The sequence below is a fragment of the Oncorhynchus keta genome, chromosome 20 (genome assembly GCF_023373465.1).
Source record: "Oncorhynchus keta strain PuntledgeMale-10-30-2019 chromosome 20, Oket_V2, whole genome shotgun sequence".
In the NCBI taxonomy this organism is placed as follows: domain Eukaryota; kingdom Metazoa; phylum Chordata; class Actinopteri; order Salmoniformes; family Salmonidae; genus Oncorhynchus; species Oncorhynchus keta.
Window position 1 is genome coordinate 41,774,961 of NC_068440.1, and position 16,389 is coordinate 41,791,349.

Below are 16,389 nucleotides of genomic sequence, written 5' to 3' on the forward strand. Positions count from 1 at the left end.
CTATGGGCCAGGCCCAAGTGACCCCATCCGCTATGAGCCAGGCCCAGTTGACCCCATCCACTATGGGCCAGGCCCAGTTGACCCCATCCGCTATGAGCCAGGCCCAGTTGACCCCATCCGCTATGGGCCAGGCCCAAGTGACCCCATCCGCTATGAGCCAGGCCCAGTTGACCCCATCCACTATGGGCCAGGCCCAGTTGACCCCATCCGCTATGAGCCAGGCCCAGTTGACCCCATCCGCTATGAGCCAGGCCCAGTTGACCCCATGCGCTATGAGCCAGGCCCAGTTGACCCCATCCGCTATGAGCCAGGCCCAGTTGACCCCATCCGCTATGAGCCAGGCCCAGTTGACCCCATCCGCTATGAGCCAGGCCCAGTTGACCCCATCCGCTATGAGCCAGGCCCAGTTGACCCCATCCGCTATGAGCCAGGCCCAGTTGACCCCATCCGCTATGAGCCAGGCCCTCTTGACCCCATCCGCTATGAGCCAGGCCCAGTTGACTCCATCCGCTATGAGCCAGGGCCAGTTGAGCCCACCCGCTATGAGCCAGGCCCAGTTGAACCCACCCGCTATGAGCCAGGCCCAGTTGACCCCATCCGCTATGAGCCAGGCCCAGTTGACCCCATCCGCTATGAGCCAGGCCCAGTTGACCCCATCCGCTATGAGCCAGGCCCAGTTGACCCCATCCGCTATGAGCCAGGCCCAGTTGACCACATCCGCTATGAGCCAGGCCCAGTTGACCCCATCCTCTATGCGCCAGGCCCAGTTGACCCCATCCGCTATGAGCCAGGCCCAGTTGACCCCATCCGCTATGAGCCAGGCCCAGTTGACCCCATGCGCTATGAGCCAGGCCCAGTTGACCCCATCCTCTATGAGCCAGGCCCAGTTGACCCCATCCGCTATGAGCCAGGCCCAGTTGACCCCATCCGCTATGAGCCAGGCCCAGTTGACCCCATCCGCTATGAGCCAGGCCCAGTTGACCCCATCCGCTATGAGCCAGGCCCACTTGACCCCATCCGCTATGAGCCAGGCCCAGTTGACTCCATCCGCTATGAGCCAGGGCCAGTTGAGCCCACCCGCTATGAGCCAGGCCCAGTTGAACCCACCCGCTATGAGCCAGGCCCAGTTGACCCCATCCGCTATGAGCCAGGCCCAGTTGATCCCATCCGCTATGAGCCAGGCCCAGTTGACCCCATCCGCTATGAGCCAGGCCCAGTTGACCCCATCCGCTATGAGCCAGGCCCAGTTGACCCCATCCTCTATGAGCCAGGCCCAGTTGACCCCATCGGCTATGAGCCAGGCCCAGTTGACCCCATCCACTATGGGCCAGGCCCAGTTGACCCCATCCGCTATGAGCCAGGCCCAGTTGACCCCATCCACTATGGGCCAGGCCCAGTTGACCCCATCCGCTATGAGCCAGGCCCAGTTGACCCCATCCACTATGAGCCAGGCCCAGTTGACCCCATCCGCTATGAGCCAGGCCCAGTTGACCCCATCCACTATGAGCCAGGCCCAGTTGACCCCATCCCCTATGAGCCAGGCCCAGTTGACCCCATCCACTATAAGCCAGGCCCAGTTGACCCCATCCACTATGAGCCAGGCCCAGTTGACCCCATCCACTATGAGCCAGGCCCAGTTGACCCCATCCGCTATGAGCCAGGCCCAGTTGACCCCATCCGCTATGAGCCAGGCCCAGTTGACCCCATCCGCTATGAGCCAGGCCCAGTTGACCCCATCCACTATGGGCCAGGCCCAGTTGACCCCATCCGCTATGAGCCAGTTCCAGTTGACCCCATCCACTATGAGCCAGGCACAGTCGACCCCATCCGCTATGAGCCAGGCCCAGTTGACCCCATCCGCTATGAGCCAGGCCCAGTTGACCCCATCCGCTATGAGCCAGGCCCAGTTGACCCCATCCGCTATGAGCCAGGCCCAGTTGACCCCATCCGCTATGAGCCAGGCCCAGTTGACCCCATCCGCTATGAGCCAGGCCCAGTTGACCCCATCCGCTATGAGCCAGGCCCAGTTGACCCCATCCGCTATGAGCCAGGCCCAGTTGACCCCATCCGCTATGAGCCAGGCCCAGTTGACCCCATCCGCTATGAGCCAGGGCCAGTTGAGCCCTCCCGCTATGAGCCAGGCCCAGTTGAGCCCACCCGCTATGAGCCAGGCCCAGTTGACCCCATCCGCTATGAGCCAGGCCCAGTTGACCCCATCCGCTATGAGCCAGGCCCAGTTGACCCCATCCGCTATGAGCCAGGCCCACTTGACCCCATCCGCTATGAGCCAGGCCCAGTTGACTCCATCCGCTATGAGCCAGGGCCAGTTGAGCCCACCCGCTATGAGCCAGGCCCAGTTGAACCCACCCGCTATGAGCCAGGCCCAGTTGACCCCATCCGCTATGAGCCAGGCCCAGTTGATCCCATCCGCTATGAGCCAGGCCCAGTTGACCCCATCCGCTATGAGCCAGGCCCAGTTGACCCCATCCGCTATGAGCCAGGCCCAGTTGACCCCATCCTCTATGAGCCAGGCCCAGTTGACCCCATCTGCTATGAGCCAGGCCCAGTTGACCCCATCCACTATGGGCCAGGCCCAGTTGACCCCATCCGCTATGAGCCAGGCCCAGTTGACCCCATCCACTATGGGCCAGGCCCAGTTGACCCCATCCGCTATGAGCCAGGCCCAGTTGACCCCATCCACTATGAGCCAGGCCCAGTTGACCCCATCCGCTATGAGCCAGGCCCACTTGACCCCATCCGCTATGAGCCAGGCCCAGTTGACTCCATCCGCTATGAGCCAGGGCCAGTTGAGCCCACCCGCTATGAGCCAGGCCCAGTTGAACCCACCCGCTATGAGCCAGGCCCAGTTGACCCCATCCGCTATGAGCCAGGCCCAGTTGATCCCATCCGCTATGAGCCAGGCCCAGTTGACCCCATCCGCTATGAGCCAGGCCCAGTTGACCCCATCCGCTATGAGCCAGGCCCAGTTGACCCCATCCTCTATGAGCCAGGCCCAGTTGACCCCATCTGCTATGAGCCAGGCCCAGTTGACCCCATCCACTATGGGCCAGGCCCAGTTGACCCCATCCGCTATGAGCCAGGCCCAGTTGACCCCATCCACTATGGGCCAGGCCCAGTTGACCCCATCCGCTATGAGCCAGGCCCAGTTGACCCCATCCACTATGAGCCAGGCCCAGTTGACCCCATCCGCTATGAGCCAGGCCCAGTTGACCCCATCCACTATGAGCCAGGCCCAGTTGACCCCATCCCCTATGAGCCAGGCCCAGTTGACCCCATCCACTATAAGCCAGGCCCAGTTGACCCCATCCACTATGAGCCAGGCCCAGTTGACCCCATCCACTATGAGCCAGGCCCAGTTGACCCCATCCGCTATGAGCCAGGCCCAGTTGACCCCATCCGCTATGAGCCAGGCCCAGTTGACCCCATCCGCTATGAGCCAGGCCCAGTTGACCCCATCCACTATGGGCCAGGCCCAGTTGACCCCATCCGCTATGAGCCAGTTTCCAGTTGACCCCATCCACTATGAGCCAGGCACAGTCGACCCCATCCGCTATGAGCCAGGCCCAGTTGACCCCATCCGCTATGAGCCAGGCCCAGTTGACCCCATCCGCTATGAGCCAGGCCCAGTTGACCCCATCCGCTATGAGCCAGGCCCAGTTGACCCCATCCGCTATGAGCCAGGCCCAGTTGACCCCATCCGCTATGAGCCAGGCCCAGTTGACCCCATCCGCTATGAGCCAGGCCCAGTTGACCCCATCCGCTATGAGCCAGGCCCAGTTGACCCCATCCGCTATGAGCCAGGCCCAGTTGACCCCATCCGCTATGAGCCAGGCCCAGTTGACCCCATCCGCTATGAGCCAGGGCCAGTTGAGCCCTCCCGCTATGAGCCAGGCCCAGTTGAGCCCACCCGCTATGAGCCAGGCCCAGTTGACCCCATCCGCTATGAGCCAGGCCCAGTTGACCCCATCCGCTATGAGCCAGGCCCAGTTGACCCCATCCACTATGGGCCAGGCCCAGTTGACCCCATCCGCTATGAGCCAGGCCCAGTTGACCCCATCCACTATGGGCCAGGCCCAGTTGACCCCATCCGCTATGAGCCAGGCCCAGTTGAACCCATCCACTATGAGCCAGGCCCAGTTGACCCCATCCACTATGAGCCAGGCCCAGTTGACCCCATCCGCTATGAGCCAGGCCCAGTTGACCCCATCTGCTATGAGCCAGGCCCAGTTGACCCCATCCGCTATGAGCCAGGCCCAGTTGACCCCATCTGCTATGAGCCAGGCCCAGTTGACCCCATCTTCTATGAGCCAGGCCCAGTTGACCCCATCCGCTATGAGCCAGGCCCAGTTGACCCCATCCACTATGAGCCAGGCCCAGTTGACCCCATCCGCTATGAGCCAGGCCAAAGTTGACCCCATCCCCTATGAGCCAGGCCCAGTTGACCCCATCCACTATGAGCCAGGCCCAGTTGACCCCATCCGCTATGAGCCTGGCCCAGTTGACCCCATCCTCTATGAGCCAGGCCCAGTTGACCCCATCCGCTATGAGCCAGGCCCAGTTGACTCCATCCACTATGAGCCAGGCCCAGTTGACCCCATCCGCTATGAGCCAGGCCCAGTTGACCCCATCCACTATGAGCCAGGCCCAGTTGACCCCATCCCCTATGAGCCAGGCCCAGTTGACCCCATCCACTATAAGCCAGGCCCAGTTGACCCCATCCCCTATGAGCCAGGCCCAGTTGACCCCATCCACTATGAGCCAGGCCCAGTTGACCCCATCCGCTATGAGCCAGGCCCAGTTGACCCCATCCGCTATGAGCCAGGCCCAGTTGACCCCATCCGCTATGAGCCAGGCCCAGTTGACCCCATCCACTATGGGCCAGGCCCAGTTGACCCCATCCGCTATGAGCCAGTTCCAGTTGACCCCATCCACTATGAGCCAGGCACAGTCGACCCCATCCGCTATGAGCCAGGCCCAGTTGACCCCATCCACTATGAGCCAGGCCCAGTTGACCCCATCCTCTATGAGCCAGGCCCAGTTGACCCCATCCACTATGAGCCAGGCCCAGTTGACCCCATCCGCTATGAGCCAGGCCCACTTGACCCCATCCGCTATGAGCCAGGCCCAGTTGACTCCATCCGCTATGAGCCAGGGCCAGTTGAGCCCACCCGCTATGAGCCAGGCCCAGTTGAACCCACCCGCTATGAGCCAGGCCCAGTTGACCCCATCCGCTATGAGCCAGGCCCAGTTGATCCCATCCGCTATGAGCCAGGCCCAGTTGACCCCATCCGCTATGAGCCAGGCCCAGTTGACCCCATCCGCTATGAGCCAGGCCCAGTTGACCCCATCCTCTATGAGCCAGGCCCAGTTGACCCCATCTGCTATGAGCCAGGCCCAGTTGACCCCATCCACTATGGGCCAGGCCCAGTTGACCCCATCCGCTATGAGCCAGGCCCAGTTGACCCCATCCACTATGGGCCAGGCCCAGTTGACCCCATCCGCTATGAGCCAGGCCCAGTTGACCCCATCCACTATGAGCCAGGCCCAGTTGACCCCATCCGCTATGAGCCAGGCCCAGTTGACCCCATCCACTATGAGCCAGGCCCAGTTGACCCCATCCCCTATGAGCCAGGCCCAGTTGACCCCATCCACTATAAGCCAGGCCCAGTTGACCCCATCCACTATGAGCCAGGCCCAGTTGACCCCATCCACTATGAGCCAGGCCCAGTTGACCCCATCCGCTATGAGCCAGGCCCAGTTGACCCCATCCGCTATGAGCCAGGCCCAGTTGACCCCATCCGCTATGAGCCAGGCCCAGTTGACCCCATCCACTATGGGCCAGGCCCAGTTGACCCCATCCGCTATGAGCCAGTTCCAGTTGACCCCATCCACTATGAGCCAGGCACAGTCGACCCCATCCGCTATGAGCCAGGCCCAGTTGACCCCATCCGCTATGAGCCAGGCCCAGTTGACCCCATCCGCTATGAGCCAGGCCCAGTTGACCCCATCCGCTATGAGCCAGGCCCAGTTGACCCCATCCGCTATGAGCCAGGCCCAGTTGACCCCATCCGCTATGAGCCAGGCCCAGTTGACCCCATCCGCTATGAGCCAGGCCCAGTTGACCCCATCCGCTATGAGCCAGGCCCAGTTGACCCCATCCGCTATGAGCCAGGCCCAGTTGACCCCATCCGCTATGAGCCAGGCCCAGTTGACCCCATCCGCTATGAGCCAGGGCCAGTTGAGCCCACCCGCTATGAGCCAGGCCCAGTTGAGCCCACCCGCTATGAGCCAGGCCCAGTTGACCCCATCCGCTATGAGCCAGGCCCAGTTGACCCCATCCGCTATGAGCCAGGCCCAGTTGACCCCATCCACTATGGGCCAGGCCCAGTTGACCCCATCCGCTATGAGCCAGGCCCAGTTGACCCCATCCACTATGGGCCAGGCCCAGTTGACCCCATCCGCTTTGAGCCAGGCCCAGTTGAACCCATCCACTATGAGCCAGGCCCAGTTGACCCCATCCACTATGAGCCAGGCCCAGTTGACCCCATCCGCTATGAGCCAGGCCCAGTTGACCCCATCTGCTATGAGCCAGGCCCAGTTGACCCCATCCGCTATGAGCCAGGCCCAGTTGACCCCATCCGCTATGAGCCAGGCCCAGTTGACCCCATCCTCTATGAGCCAGGCCCAGTTGACCCCATCCGCTATGAGCCAGGCCCAGTTGACCCCATCCACTATGAGCCAGGCCCAGTTGACCCCATCCGCTATGAGCCAGGCTAAAGTTGACCCCATCCGCTATGAGCCAGGCCCAGTTGACCCCATCCACTATGAGCCAGGCCCAGTTGACCCCATCCGCTATGAGCCTGGCCCAGTTGACCCCATCCTCTATGAGCCAGGCCCAGTTGACCCCATCCGCTATGAGCCAGGCCCAGTTGACTCCATCCACTATGAGCCAGGCCCAGTTGACCCCATCCGCTATGAGCCAGGCCCAGTTGACCCCATCCACTATGAGCCAGGCCCAGTTGACCCCATCCCCTATGAGCCAGGCCCAGTTGACCCCATCCACTATAAGCCAGGCCCAGTTGACCCCATCCACTATGAGCCAGGCCCAGTTGACCCCATCCACTATGAGCCAGGCCCAGTTGACCCCATCCGCTATGAGCCAGGCCCAGTTGACCCCATCCGCTATGAGCCAGGCCCAGTTGACCCCATCCGCTATGAGCCAGGCCCAGTTGACCCCATCCACTATGGGCCAGGCCCAGTTGACCCCATCCGCTATGAGCCAGTTCCAGTTGACCCCATCCACTATGAGCCAGGCACAATCGACCCCATCCGCTATGAGCCAGGCCCAGTTGACCCCATCCACTATGAGCCAGGCCCAGTTGACCCCATCCGCTATGAGCCAGGCCCAGTTGACCCCATCCGCTATGAGCCAGGCCCAGTTGACCCCATCCGCTATGAGCCAGGCCCAGTTGACCCCATCCGCTATGAGCCAGGCCCAGTTGACCCCATCCGCTATGGGCCAGGCCCAGTTGACCCCATCCGCTATGAGCCAGGCCCAGTTGACCCCATCCGCTATGAGCCAGGCCCAGTTGACCCCATCCGCTATGAGCCAGGCCCAGTTGACCCCATCCGCTATGAGCCAGGCCCAGTTGACCCCATCCGCTATGGGCCAGGCCCAGTTGACCCCATCCGCTATGAGGCAGGCCCAGTTGACCCCATCCACTATGAGCCAGGCCCAGTTGACCCCATCCGCTATGAGCCAGGCCCAGTTGACCCCATCCACTATGAGCCAGGCCCAGTTGACCCCATCCGCTATGAGCCAGGCCCAGTTGACCCCATCCACTATGAGCCAGGCCCAGTTGACCCCATCCGCTATGAGCCAGGCCCAGTTGACCCCATCCACTATGAGCCAGGCCCAGTTGACCCCATCCGCTATGAGCCTGGCCCAGTTGACCCCATCCTCTATGAGCCAGGCCCAGTTGACCCCATCCGCTATGAGCCAGGCCCAGTTGACCCCATCCACTATGAGCCAGGCCCAGTTGACCCCATCCGCTATGAGCCAGGCCCAGTTGACCCCATCCACTATGAGCCAGGCCCAGTTGACCCCATCCGCTATGAGCCTGGCCCAGTTGACCCCATCCTCTATGAGCCAGGCCCAGCTGACCCCATCCGCTATGAGCCTGGCCCAGTTGACCCCATCCTCTATGAGCCAGGCCCAGCTGACCCCATCCGCTATGAGCCAGGCCCAGTTGACCCCATCCTCTATGAGCCAGGCCCAGTTGACCCCATCCGCTATGAGCCAGGCCCAGTTGACCCCATCCGCTATGAGCCAGGCCCAGTTGACCCCATCCGCTATGAGCCAGGCCCAGTTGACCCCATCCGCTATGAGCCAGGCCCAGTTGAACCCATCCTATATGAGCCAGGCCCAGTTGACCCCATCCGCTATGAGTCAGGCCCAGTTGACCCCATCCACTATGAGCCAGACCCAGTTGACCCCATCCGCTATGAGCCAGGCCCAGTTGACCCCATCCCCTATGAGCCAGGCCCAGTTGACCCCATCCGCTATGAGCCAGGCCCAGTTGACCCCATCCCCTATGAGCCAGGCCCAGTTGACCCCATCCGCTATGAGCCAGGCCCAGTTGACCCCATCCGCTGAGCCAGGCCCAGTTGACCCCATCCACTATGAGCCAGGCCCAGTTGACCCCATCCACTATGAGCCAGGCCCTGTTGACCCCATCCGCTATGAGCCAGGCCCTGTTGACCCCATCCGCTATGAGCCAGGCTCAGTTGACCCCATCCGCTATGGGCCAGGCCCAGTGACCCCATCCGCTATGAGTCAGGCCCAGTTGACCCCATCCACTATGGGCCAGGCCCAGTTGACCCCATCCGCTATGAGCCAGGCCCAGTTGACCCCATCCGCTATGAGCCAGGCCCAGTTGACCCCATGCGCTATGAGCCAGGCCCAGTTGACCCCATCCGCTATGAGCCAGGCCCAGTTGACCCCATCCGCTATGAGCCAGGCCCAGTTGACCCCATCCGCTATGAGCCAGGCCCAGTTGACCCCATCCGCTATGAGCCAGGCCCAGTTGACCCCATCCGCTATGAGCCAGGCCCAGTTGACCCCATCCGCTATGAGCCAGGCCCACTTGACCCCATCCGCTATGAGCCAGGCCCAGTTGACTCCATCCGCTATGAGCCAGGGCCAGTTGAGCCCACCCGCTATGAGCCAGGCCCAGTTGAACCCACCCGCTATGAGCCAGGCCCAGTTGACCCCATCCGCTATGAGCCAGGCCCAGTTGACCCCATCCGCTATGAGCCTGGCCCAGTTGACCCCATCCTCTATGAGCCAGGCCCAGTTGACCCCATCCGCTTGAGCCAGGCCCAGTTGACCCCATCCACTATGAGCCAGGCCCAGTTGACCCCATCCGCTATGAGCCAGGCCCAGTTGACCCCATCCACTATGAGCCAGGCCCAGTTGACCCCATCCGCTATGAGCCTGGCCCAGTTGACCCCATCCTCTATGAGCCAGGCCCAGCTGACCCCATCCGCTATGAGCCTGGCCCAGTTGACCCCATCCTCTATGAGCCAGGCCCAGCTGACCCCATCCGCTATGAGCCAGGCCCAGTTGACCCCATCCTCTATGAGCCAGGCCCAGTTGACCCCATCCGCTATGAGCCAGGCCCAGTTGACCCCATCCGCTATGAGCCAGGCCCAGTTGACCCCATCCGCTATGAGCCAGGCCCAGTTGACCCCATCCGCTATGAGCCAGGCCCAGTTGAACCCATCCTATATGAGCCAGGCCCAGTTGACCCCATCCGCTATGAGTCAGGCCCAGTTGACCCCATCCACTATGAGCCAGACCCAGTTGACCCCATCCGCTATGAGCCAGGCCCAGTTGACCCCATCCCCTATGAGCCAGGCCCAGTTGACCCCATCCGCTATGAGCCAGGCCCAGTTGACCCCATCCCCTATGAGCCAGGCCCAGTTGACCCCATCCGCTATGAGCCAGGCCCAGTTGACCCCATCCGCTATGAGCCAGGCCCAGTTGACCCCATCCACTATGAGCCAGGCCCAGTTGACCCCATCCACTATGAGCCAGGCCCTGTTGACCCCATCCGCTATGAGCCAGGCCCTGTTGACCCCATCCGCTATGAGCCAGGCCCAGTTGACCCCATCCGCTATGGGCCAGGCCCAGTGACCCCATCCGCTATGAGTCAGGCCCAGTTGACCCCATCCACTATGGGCCAGGCCCAGTTGACCCCATCCGCTATGAGCCAGGCCCAGTTGACCCCATCCGCTATGAGCCAGGCCCAGTTGACCCCATGCGCTATGAGCCAGGCCCAGTTGACCCCATCCGCTATGAGCCAGGCCCAGTTGACCCCATCCGCTATGAGCCAGGCCCAGTTGACCCCATCCGCTATGAGCCAGGCCCAGTTGACCCCATCCGCTATGAGCCAGGCCCAGTTGACCCCATCCGCTATGAGCCAGGCCCAGTTGACCCCATCCGCTATGAGCCAGGCCCACTTGACCCCATCCGCTATGAGCCAGGCCCAGTTGACTCCATCCGCTATGAGCCAGGGCCAGTTGAGCCCACCCGCTATGAGCCAGGCCCAGTTGAACCCACCCGCTATGAGCCAGGCCCAGTTGACCCCATCCGCTATGAGCCAGGCCCAGTTGACCCCATCCGCTATGAGCCAGGCCCAGTTGACCCCATCCACTATGAGCCAGGCCCAGTTGACCCCATCCGCTATGAGCCAGGCCCAGTTGACCCCATCCGCTATGAGCCAGGCCCAGTTGCCCCCATCCCCTATGCGCCAGGCCCAGTTGACCCCATCCACTATGAGCCAGGCCCAGTTGACCCCATCCACTATGGGCCAGGCCCAGTTGACCCCATCCGCTATGGGCCAGGCCCAAGTGACCCCATCCGCTATGAGACAGGCCCAGTTGACCCCATCCACTATGGGCCAGGCCCAGTTGACCCCATCCGCTATGAGCCAGGCCCAGTTGACCCCATCCGCTATGGGCCAGGCCCAAGTGACCCCATCCGCTATGAGCCAGGCCCAGTTGACCCCATCCACTATGGGCCAGGCCCAGTTGACCCCATCCGCTATGAGCCAGGCCCAGTTGACCCCATCCGCTATGAGCCAGGCCCAGTTGACCCCATGCGCTATGAGCCAGGCCCAGTTGACCCCATCCGCTATGAGCCAGGCCCAGTTGACCCCATCCGCTATGAGCCAGGCCCAGTTGACCCCATCCGCTATGAGCCAGGCCCAGTTGACCCCATCCGCTATGAGCCAGGCCCAGTTGACCCCATCCGCTATGAGCCAGGCCCAGTTGACCCCATCCGCTATGAGCCAGGCCCTCTTGACCCCATCCGCTATGAGCCAGGCCCAGTTGACTCCATCCGCTATGAGCCAGGGCCAGTTGAGCCCACCCGCTATGAGCCAGGCCCAGTTGAACCCACCCGCTATGAGCCAGGCCCAGTTGACCCCATCCGCTATGAGCCAGGCCCAGTTGACCCCATCCGCTATGAGCCAGGCCCAGTTGACCCCATCCGCTATGAGCCAGGCCCAGTTGACCCCATCCGCTATGAGCCAGGCCCAGTTGACCACATCCGCTATGAGCCAGGCCCAGTTGACCCCATCCTCTATGCGCCAGGCCCAGTTGACCCCATCCGCTATGAGCCAGGCCCAGTTGACCCCATCCGCTATGAGCCAGGCCCAGTTGACCCCATGCGCTATGAGCCAGGCCCAGTTGACCCCATCCTCTATGAGCCAGGCCCAGTTGACCCCATCCGCTATGAGCCAGGCCCAGTTGACCCCATCCGCTATGAGCCAGGCCCAGTTGACCCCATCCGCTATGAGCCAGGCCCAGTTGACCCCATCCGCTATGAGCCAGGCCCACTTGACCCCATCCGCTATGAGCCAGGCCCAGTTGACTCCATCCGCTATGAGCCAGGGCCAGTTGAGCCCACCCGCTATGAGCCAGGCCCAGTTGAACCCACCCGCTATGAGCCAGGCCCAGTTGACCCCATCCGCTATGAGCCAGGCCCAGTTGATCCCATCCGCTATGAGCCAGGCCCAGTTGACCCCATCCGCTATGAGCCAGGCCCAGTTGACCCCATCCGCTATGAGCCAGGCCCAGTTGACCCCATCCTCTATGAGCCAGGCCCAGTTGACCCCATTGGCTATTAGCCAGGCCCAGTTGACCCCATCCACTATGGGCCAGGCCCAGTTGACCCCATCCGCTATGAGCCAGGCCCAGTTGACCCCATCCACTATGGGCCAGGCCCAGTTGACCCCATCCGCTATGAGCCAGGCCCAGTTGACCCCATCCACTATGAGCCAGGCCCAGTTGACCCCATCCGCTATGAGCCAGGCCCAGTTGACCCCATCCACTATGAGCCAGGCCCAGTTGACCCCATCCGCTATGAGCCAGGCCCAGTTGACCCCATCCACTATGAGCCAGGCCCAGTTGACCCCATCCTCTATGAGCCAGGCCCAGTTGACCCCATCCACTATGAGCCAGGCCCAGTTGACCCCATCCGCTATGAGCCAGGCCCAGTTGACCCCATCCGCTATGAGCCAGGCCCAGTTGACCCCATCCGCTATGAGCCAGGCCCAGTTGACCCCATCCGCTATGGGCCAGGCCCAGTTGACCCCATCCGCTATGAGCCAGTTCCAGTTGACCCATCCACTATGAGCCAGGCACAGTCGACCCATCCGCTATGAGCCAGGCCCAGTTGACCCCATCCGCTATGAGCCAGGCCCAGTTGACCCCATCCGCTATGAGCCAGGCCCAGTTGACCCCATCCGCTATGAGCCAGGCCCAGTTGACCCCATCCGCTATGAGCCAGGCCCAGTTGACCCCATCCGCTATGAGCCAGGCCCAGTTGACCCCATCCGCTATGAGCCAGGCCCAGTTGACCCCATCCGCTATGAGCCAGGCCCAGTTGACCCCATCCGCTATGAGCCAGGCCCAGTTGACCCCATCCGCTATGAGCCAGGGCCAGTTGAGCCCTCCCGCTATGAGCCAGGCCCAGTTGAGCCCACCCGCTATGAGCCAGGCCCAGTTGACCCCATCCGCTATGAGCCAGGCCCAGTTGACCCCATCCGCTATGAGCCAGGCCCAGTTGACCCCATCCGCTATGAGCCAGGCCCACTTGACCCCATCCGCTATGAGCCAGGCCCAGTTGACTCCATCCGCTATGAGCCAGGGCCAGTTGAGCCCACCCGCTATGAGCCAGGCCCAGTTGAACCCACCCGCTATGAGCCAGGCCCAGTTGACCCCATCCGCTATGAGCCAGGCCCAGTTGACCCCATCCGCTATGAGCCAGGCCCAGTTGACCCCATCCGCTATGAGCCAGGCCCAGTTGACCCCATCCGCTATGAGCCAGGCCCAGTTGACCCCATCCTCTATGAGCCAGGCCCAGTTGACCCCATCTGCTATGAGCCAGGCCCAGTTGACCCCATCCACTATGGGCCAGGCCCAGTTGACCCCATCCGCTATGAGCCAGGCCCAGTTGACCCCATCCACTATGGGCCAGGCCCAGTTGACCCCATCCGCTATGAGCCAGGCCCAGTTGACCCCATCCACTATGAGCCAGGCCCAGTTGACCCCATCCACTATGGGCCAGGCCCAGTTGACCCCATCCGCTATGAGCCAGGCCCAGTTGACCCCATCCACTATGGGCCAGGCCCAGTTGACCCCATCCGCTATGAGCCAGGCCCAGTTGACCCCATCCACTATGAGCCAGGCCCAGTTGACCCCATCCGCTATGAGCCAGGCCCACTTGACCCCATCCGCTATGAGCCAGGCCCAGTTGACTCCATCCGCTATGAGCCAGGGCCAGTTGAGCCCACCCGCTATGAGCCAGGCCCAGTTGAACCCACCCGCTATGAGCCAGGCCCAGTTGACCCCATCCGCTATGAGCCAGGCCCAGTTGATCCCATCCGCTATGAGCCAGGCCCAGTTGACCCCATCCGCTATGAGCCAGGCCCAGTTGACCCCATCCGCTATGAGCCAGGCCCAGTTGACCCCATCCTCTATGAGCCAGGCCCAGTTGACCCCATCTGCTATGAGCCAGGCCCAGTTGACCCCATCCACTATGGGCCAGGCCCAGTTGACCCCATCCGCTATGAGCCAGGCCCAGTTGACCCCATCCACTATGGGCCAGGCCCAGTTGACCCCATCCGCTATGAGCCAGGCCCAGTTGACCCCATCCACTATGAGCCAGGCCCAGTTGACCCCATCCGCTATGAGCCAGGCCCAGTTGACCCCATCCACTATGAGCCAGGCCCAGTTGACCCCATCCCCTATGAGCCAGGCCCAGTTGACCCCATCCACTATAAGCCAGGCCCAGTTGACCCCATCCACTATGAGCCAGGCCCAGTTGACCCCATCCACTATGAGCCAGGCCCAGTTGACCCCATCCGCTATGAGCCAGGCCCAGTTGACCCCATCCGCTATGAGCCAGGCCCAGTTGACCCCATCCGCTATGAGCCAGGCCCAGTTGACCCCATCCACTATGGGCCAGGCCCAGTTGACCCCATCCGCTATGAGCCAGTCCCAGTTGACCCCATCCACTATGAGCCAGGCACAGTCGACCCCATCCGCTATGAGCCAGGCCCAGTTGACCCCATCCGCTATGAGCCAGGCCCAGTTGACCCCATCCGCTATGAGCCAGGCCCAGTTGACCCCATCCGCTATGAGCCAGGCCCAGTTGACCCCATCCGCTATGAGCCAGGCCCACTTGACCCCATCCGCTGAGCCAGGCCCAGTTGACTCCATCCGCTATGAGCCAGGGCCAGTTGAGCCCACCCGCTATGAGCCAGGCCCAGTTGAACCCACCCGCTATGAGCCAGGCCCAGTTGACCCCATCCGCTATGAGCCAGGCCCAGTTGACCCCATCCGCTATGAGCCAGGCCCAGTTGACCCCATCCACTATGAGCCAGGCCCAGTTGACCCCATCCGCTATGAGCCAGGCCCAGTTGACCCCATCCGCTATGAGTCAGGCCCAGTTGACCCCATCCTCTATGAGCCAGGCCCAGTTGACCCCATCCGCTATGAGCCAGGCCCAGTTGACCCCATCCACTATGGGCCAGGCCCAGTTGACCCCATCCGCTATGGGCCAGGCCCAGTGACCCCATCCGCTATGAGCCAGGCCCAGTTGACCCCATCCACTATGGGCCAGGCCCAGTTGACCCCATCCGCTATGAGCCAGGCCCAGTTGACCCCATCCGCTATGGGCCAGGCCCAAGTGACCCCATCCGCTATGAGCCAGGCCCAGTTGACCCCATCCACTATGGGCCAGGCCCAGTTGACCCCATCCGCTATGAGCCAGGCCCAGTTGACCCCATCCGCTATGAGCCAGGCCCAGTTGACCCCATGCGCTATGAGCCAGGCCCAGTTGACCCCATCCGCTATGAGCCAGGCCCAGTTGACCCCATCCGCTATGAGCCAGGCCCAGTTGACCCCATCCGCTATGAGCCAGGCCCAGTTGACCCCATCCGCTATGAGCCAGGCCCAGTTGACCCCATCCGCTATGAGCCAGGCCCAGTTGACCCCATCCGCTATGAGCCAGGCCCTCTTGACCCCATCCGCTATGAGCCAGGCCCAGTTGACTCCATCCGCTATGAGCCAGGGCCAGTTGAGCCCACCCGCTATGAGCCAGGCCCAGTTGAACCCACCCGCTATGAGCCAGGCCCAGTTGACCCCATCCGCTATGAGCCAGGCCCAGTTGACCCCATCCGCTATGAGCCAGGCCCAGTTGACCCCATCCGCTATGAGCCAGGCCCAGTTGACCCCATCCGCTATGAGCCAGGCCCAGTTGACCCATCCGCTATGAGCCAGGCCCAGTTGACCCCATCCTCTATGCGCCAGGCCCAGTTGACCCCATCCGCTATGAGCCAGGCCCAGTTGACCCCATCCGCTATGAGCCAGGCCCAGTTGACCCCATGCGCTATGAGCCAGGCCCAGTTGACCCCATCCTCTATGAGCCAGGCCCAGTTGACCCCATCCGCTATGAGCCAGGCCCAGTTGACCCCATCCGCTATGAGCCAGGCCCAGTTGACCCCATCCGCTATGAGCCAGGCCCAGTTGACCCCATCCGCTATGAGCCAGGCCCACTTGACCCCATCCGCTATGAGCCAGGCCCAGTTGACTCCATCCGCTATGAGCCAGGGCCAGTTGAGCCCACCCGCTATGAGCCAGGCCCAGTTGAACCCACCCGCTATGAGCCAGGCCCAGTTGACCCCATCCGCTATGAGCCAGGCCCAGTTGATCCCATCCGCTATGAGCCAGGCCCAGTTGACCCCATCCGCTATGAGCCAGGCCCAGTTGACCCCATCCGCTATGAGCCAGGCCCAG